This window comes from Panthera onca, chromosome A1, assembly GCF_046562875.1.
Source record: "Panthera onca isolate mPanOnc1 chromosome A1, mPanOnc1 haplotype 2, whole genome shotgun sequence".
Lineage (NCBI taxonomy): Eukaryota > Metazoa > Chordata > Mammalia > Carnivora > Felidae > Panthera > Panthera onca.
The window spans coordinates 59,900,642-59,906,641 of NC_138339.1; the positions used below are offsets into that span (position 1 = coordinate 59,900,642).

The 6,000-nt window shown below is 38.3% G+C and overlaps 1 long non-coding RNA gene across 1 annotated transcript in view; it reads right to left on the reverse strand.

The window, feature by feature from the left end:
* Positions 1 to 5,437, reverse strand: part of LOC132680978 (uncharacterized) — a 134,479-nt gene extending 129,042 nt beyond the window's left edge. Inside the window, exons 1-2 of the long non-coding RNA XR_009610787.3 lie at positions 5,376 to 5,437; positions 4,703 to 4,804 (exon numbers count right to left, since the gene is read on the reverse strand). This is a non-coding gene — a long non-coding RNA (uncharacterized LOC132680978). The remainder of the gene's footprint in view (positions 1 to 4,702; positions 4,805 to 5,375) is intronic.
* Positions 5,438 to 6,000: the final 563 nt, after the last annotated feature.

Consider the following 6,000-nt stretch of genomic DNA (forward strand, 5'->3'; position numbering starts at 1 on the left):
TTTCTCCAACTAGGTACATGTCTGCCCACCTATGAAAAAAGTATATGATGATGATTTGATTGTTTTATCCATAGGCAAATTAACATGTGGCTCTTTGGTTTTCAGAGTCAACATACTAAAAAATTAACCCGTTTTAAGTGAACTTGGAAAAAAGCATTACTATCACTGTAAGCAATTTCCTTGAACTCAGTTTGAATAATAATTTTATCTCAAAGCCTCTGATCCTCTAACCTCACCTCCAGCCACAGAAAGGAGCAGCATCACAGAAAGAGAAATTCCACTACTTCATTAATGCACTGAATATTAGAACACTTGCCCCTCCTTCTTATTCCTATAAAAACATCTGCACATGGGCCCAGCTGGCTTGCAAATATGTTCCATGATGCAGGCCAGCTTTCAGCCCCTTCCTATCACCCTCTGTCTTGTCTCCTTTCTGCCAGCGTGCATTTCCCTTTTAAACATCTAACGCTTAGTGAAAAAAATCAATGTTAACAGGTTAAAAGTTAATGTGCTTCACCTGTTTCACCTCCTTCTATTAGTAAACTTGGACCAGAAAATGGGGATTTGACATATTACCCGTTTGCCTATCTCTCCAATAGAGGAAATTATGAGGGGTGCTCAAGAGCTGTTCATCAAAATGTCAGGCTCCGATTCGCTAAAATCATTACAACACCTGCTTTCTGGGAATTATCGTGAAATCTTGCTCCTTTCCCCTTTGTATAAAGCCTGCTATAGGCCAAGAAATATACCTACCCACAGCTTTTATTTACAATTCAAGGCCTATTTGGGATAGTGGGGAGGAAGGAAATTTCAGTAATCAGCTTATGGTGCACAGTCCTTAGAGGATGGGGCTGAAAGGCATCCAGACCACTTGGGAAGCTGCTTGAGATGACGGAGTTCTTACAAGATTGCAGGGGACAATCTAAAGTTTCCATTAGTTCAGACTCAGTAAGCTATGCTCTGAGAACAGTTTCACCTGTAAACTATCTCAACACCAGCTGAAGCAGCAAGCATCTGATATTCAGGTAGATTAGAAGAAATACTTTTTAAAGAAGCAATTCTGAACCATTTAAAAGTCATACAAAAGGCTCAAAATGGCAATCGTATTGAGAGCACGTGAAGAACTTGGGTTCCTGAAACTAAAGCTTATGCTGAAGACTCAGATCTTTACCACTTTCCATGTTCTATTTTCTTGCATAGTGCTCGTGCTTGCCCCCCTGTTAGTCACTCGATGATACCCTAAGCAAAAGGAATGGTGGGTAAATACTTGGCTCGCTGCAGGATTTTAAGCAGCTTTAAAAAAAATTTTTTTTTAACGTTTATTTATTTTTGAGACAGAGAGAGACAGAGCATGAACAGGGGAGGAGCAGAGAGAGAGGGAGACACAGAATCTGAAACAGGCTCCAGGCTCCGAGCTGTCAGCACAGAGCCCGACGTGGGGCTCGAACCCACGGACCGTGAGATCATGACCTGAGCCGAAGTCGGATGCCCAACCGACCAAGCCACCCAGGTGCCCCTTAAGCAGCTTTTAATTCCCAAACTGCTCCTGCCTTTTTATCTACCACCTCTACAGCTAGAAGGGTAAGAGCTAAAAGACAGAGACCATAAACCCTGAAGATTAAAAGGATGAAAGTCTCACTAAATTCAGCTGCTGATTTTCCCAAGCATGAGCCATGTTCTCCCACTACTTAACATGATCAGAAGTAGCAAATAAAAACACAGGACACCAGTTAAACTTGACTTTCTGATAAATAATGTTTTTTTATTATATATCCCAAATATTGCATGAGCATACCTGTACTAAAAATTATTCATTGTGTGGCTGAAATCAAATTTAACTGGCTGTCCTGTATTTTATTGGACAATCCTACCACCAATGGATTCAGGAAAATGGTTGGACTTTACAGTCTAATGAACTGAAGAAAAAATTCATTCAACAAAGCACGTGAACAATAATTTAAAAATGTAGAAAGCTCTTAACTGCCAGAAAAAGACTAAAGGACCCACCTTATCCTACCTCTTTATATAATCAGCTAGCCCAGTGATTCCACCATGGTTGTACATTAGAGTCACCTGCGAAAGAGCCAAACATTTCTGATTCTTATACCAAATGAATAAGAATGGGATTTTTTAAAAACATTTTCTGTGATTCTAATGGGCAGTCAGGTTGAGAACCAGTGAGCTAAAGAGGCAGTAAAGAAAAGCTGGAGTGCAGGAGCGAGTGCATGCCTGTGTTAACCCAGGTTCCCAAACTTTGCTGCACGTTGCATTCTCCCAGGGATCTTTAAAACTTACTGATGCCTGGCACCCACCCCCAGACATTCCAATTTAATTAGTGTTGGGTACAGCCTGAGCATCAGGAGTTGTAAAAGCTCCTCATTAATGTTCTATATTAGGTGTTTCTAATGTAGAACAAAGTTTGGAAACCACTCTTTGAAATGTACATACGTATATCTATTTCTTAGACTGAGAGTAGCACTGCTTATTTTTGTGGTAGTTGGAATGAAATCAGACCTTCCCATCATATTTAAGAATAGACAAGATGTTAGTTTTTTTAACCTATTTTTCCCTTTGACTGGGAGATTTAAATCCTGTGAAAGATATGCTGTTTTCAAGAACTTAACTCTGCCTGTTTATAGGACGCTTATTAATCCCTTTGGCAGGAGTTTTATTGGTAGGAGGATAACAGTCACCAAGACCCTTTCGTAACTCCCTGCCTTCAGTCATATATAATAATAATAATTACATGCCGATGTAATTCATAAGACATACCTATTTTGTTCATAGAGATTTGGGCCTTGCTATATTCAAATGCAGTCAAAAGGTACACTGTATTCCTATGAGTTTTCTTACAAATTGTAAATGCACATCGGTCTATGGAATTGTTACTCTTCCAACATTTAAAAGGTTACTCAGCCCAGAGAGATTATTCAGTACTGATCTGACAGAAAGTGCAAGAGTGTTACTTTTTAGTGCCAAAAGCCAATAGATCCAAATTTCCAAAGAAGCATGCTTTGTGGGAGAAAATGGGCTTTGCCCCAGCTGGTTGGGTAATCTGAGAGCCGAAGGAAGACATGAGTGTCAGAGAGGACACCTGACAAGTTCCAGAACTTCAGCTCAGAGAAGTATTTCACAAGACTGACCAATTTATCAAAAGTAGCCAAGTACTGCCAGCATGTAGTATGTCATAGGGGAGTTGATGGGGTTCATCTGTGATGAAGCCAGGGTCCAAGCATCCTGCCTGATAATGCAGAGGCAAATAAAATGGTAAAGCAATATTTGAAGAAAGGATCATATCCCATATCAAGGCTTCCTAAAGTTTTATCACCCTGGTAGGAAAAAGGGAGTTTTACTATCTGTCTAAGGTATGTAAGACCCACAAAACACTTTCTCATTCCTCATATTTTAAGAAAACTTTGTAAACATAAGATTACCTTTTTAAATATGAATAACTAATACTTCTCATACATTTCTCATTATTATGCTTTTGGGCTATCTTGCTTAGTTGGGCATTCCATAACCAAAAGACTTTAAGAATTACTGCAATTATACACCCTTTTTAATATTTTCTATTTTTGGAAAATTAATAAGACAACATATTTTGTTTTGCATGAAATAGATCAACCTGTCCATGACATGATAAAGTATCAGGAAAACGTGAGTTTTAAAACTTTAAGTTAATCAAGGGTGGATCTTCCTTTAAAATAATTTAATACAAGTCTGCATTTACATAAAAGTGAACATTTCCTTTGGCCAAAAATGCTTTGCTTTACAGGCCTTCCCATAGGGTTATTTTTTACACCAGGTTCCTGAGTATAATTTAAAATGCCTGAATTAAAGAAATTACATCAATATGTAAATTCTCAATGAATAAAAACTGATTCAAGTGAGGGACACATATTATCATAAGTGAACGAAGTGATTAAAATTTCAAAGGTTATCAAATATCCTAAACTACACATTTGGCATACCATCTCTGAGACATTTAATTTGTTTCACAGTTAATACATTTTCTGCATATTTGATTCAGAATTAAGAATACAAGTTACTTAGTTCTCTCCATTTACAGAGTCCTCATGAAAAATTTCATTTTTCATTCATCAAGGAAACTTGACTTTAGCACCTAGCTCTCCCATGCACTATGACCCTTGCCAAGAGAAACCACAGTGAGTAAAACATATAAAGGCCTTTCTAGCCTCAAATAGCTTACAGTTTAGTGAGGCAGGCAGACATAAATGACACAAATTACTGTAAACTATTGTAAGTGTTCCAAAAGGATAAGCCCAGGGTGCTATAAAACTGTACATAAAAGACATGCTCTAGGATAAGGACTCAGAAAAGGGGAACTCTTTTCTGTCCCAGAGGGACTGACATCTTGGCTAAGACAATGCTCTTAATAATAGCTGACATTACTGACATCATGCTAAATGTTTAAAAAGTATTAAACTACACAATGACCTATTGAATTAGCTCCTTTGATTATTTCATTTTGTACTTGAAGAAACTGAGTCTTAGAAAGGCTAAGAAGTTTGTTAAAGGTAACACTGCTACGGAGAAACACAGCCTCCAAATGAACCCAGATGTTGACTCTAGAACATGTACTGTATTCTGAACCATGAGTCATAGGGTCTCTACAGCTGTGGACAGTCTGTGCCAGTCTACAATAACAACATACTTAAACAACAGAGAATTTATTTCTCACAGTTCTGAAGGCTGAGAAGTCTAAGATCAAGGTGCTGGCCCATTCCTTGGTGAGGGCTCTCTTCCTGATTTGTAGATGCCACCTTCTTTCATGGCCTTTCTTCTGTGGGACATGGGGGAGAAAGAGAGACAGAGAGAGAGAGAGAGAGAGAGAGAGAGAGAGAGAGAAAGAGAAACAGAGAGAGAGAAAGAGAGAGAGAGAGAGAGAGAGAGAGAGAAAGATCTCCATGATCTTTCTCTTTCTCTTGTTATAAGGACACTAACCTTATCAGATTAGGGTTCCACGCTCTTGACATTATCCAACTACAATTACCTCCGAAAGCCTATCTCCAAATACAGTCACAGTGGAGGTTGGGGCTTCAACATATGAATTTTAGGGGGAAAATTTCAGTCTGCAGAATAGAATAAGCTAAATAATAGGAGAAGAGTGTTCCAGATGAAGAATAACTATGACCTCACATAACTTAAGAATATAGTTTCATAACAAATACATGTGTTTGCTTAATTTTCTAGCTGAAACTAGCAAGGTAACCATCTCTCCCAACAGAATCTAATTTTTGTAGCAGAAAGACGCTCTTTCAGATAAAATATTTGTAAAGACTGTCACCTAGTGGCAACACGCAGGAGGTAGTTCATGGGCAAGGATTATTGAACAGGTGTACTCAGCTGCTTACTTGGGGACGCCGACTCATCCATTTCTCCTTTTCCTGCGTACACTCCCAAGTTGTTTTTTTCTAGGAATAAGATATATGAAACTAAGTGTTACAACATCAAGACAATCTCCACTTCTTTCCACCAAATTTATGTGCACATGCACACACACACACACACACACACACACACAGAAAAGCAGTGTGACAGTTTCAAGCTCTCAAAGAACAAGACCCTAAGTTTTATCCTGTCTCACTCTGAATCAGACCAAATAAATTAGGGCCAAGAGAACAGTAATTAATATAAATCATAACTAGTGAATATGTTCTATTTTGCGGTGCAGATTTGGGTCACTATACTGGATAAAGAGCCTCAACTAGTTGGGATGCTGACAGAAAATAAAAGAAATATGTAATGGGCACTGAAAGATAGGATATGATAAATAGCAACTACAGTCTTGTGAATAGGTGCAAAAATTAAAACTGGTATTTTTAATTTACATATATATCTTTAACTAGACTGCGAACTATTCTGGGCAAGTAAAAACTATAGCTGATATGACACTTCAGTCTTAATTCTAACTGTCTTGGGTGCTAAAATCACCTGAAGTTAGCTTAACAGAGGCATAATGGTAACATGAAGTGGTGC